Here is a 523-nt window from a genome sequence, read left to right on the forward strand (position 1 = left end):
GTCTTTCCATAATGTCTCTTTCTCTCTTCACTAGCACCAATCTTCCTCTTGTCCAGTATTTTCTTTTGCAGTTCGGCTGTAAGAAAGAATAGATTAAGTAAAATCGAAAGTACTGAATTTGGAGAAGACTGGTCAAATAGAGGGCAGGAAAGCAAAAGAGCTTCCGTGTCATCTTTGTTCTTCTCGTTTTCCATCTTCCTCTTCTCAGCATCTTCTCTTCTTGATATGAACAACTCGCGCATCAGACTCCTTATTCTTCCCCTTCTTCTGGTCTCTATCTTTCTTATCATTTCCTCTTGACTCTTCTTCGAAAATTTCTTCTTCCTCCGGATCTCAGTGTATCAGAAAGTGTCGTTCTTCTCTCCAACCAGTGCTCACATCTACTTTCCATGTGTAGATATGCATCTCTGTAGATGCATATGAATGAGTGTGTGAAGATGAATACACTGTAAAAGAACTCCAGAGATGTCTTGTTCAAAAAATATCGCCTACAGGATATCGAGGGGTGCGGCACCTGTGGAAG

Source organism: Cystoisospora suis (genome assembly GCF_002600585.1).
Source record: "Cystoisospora suis strain Wien I chromosome Unknown contig_2948, whole genome shotgun sequence".
Classification (NCBI taxonomy): Eukaryota; Apicomplexa; class Conoidasida; order Eucoccidiorida; family Sarcocystidae; genus Cystoisospora; species Cystoisospora suis.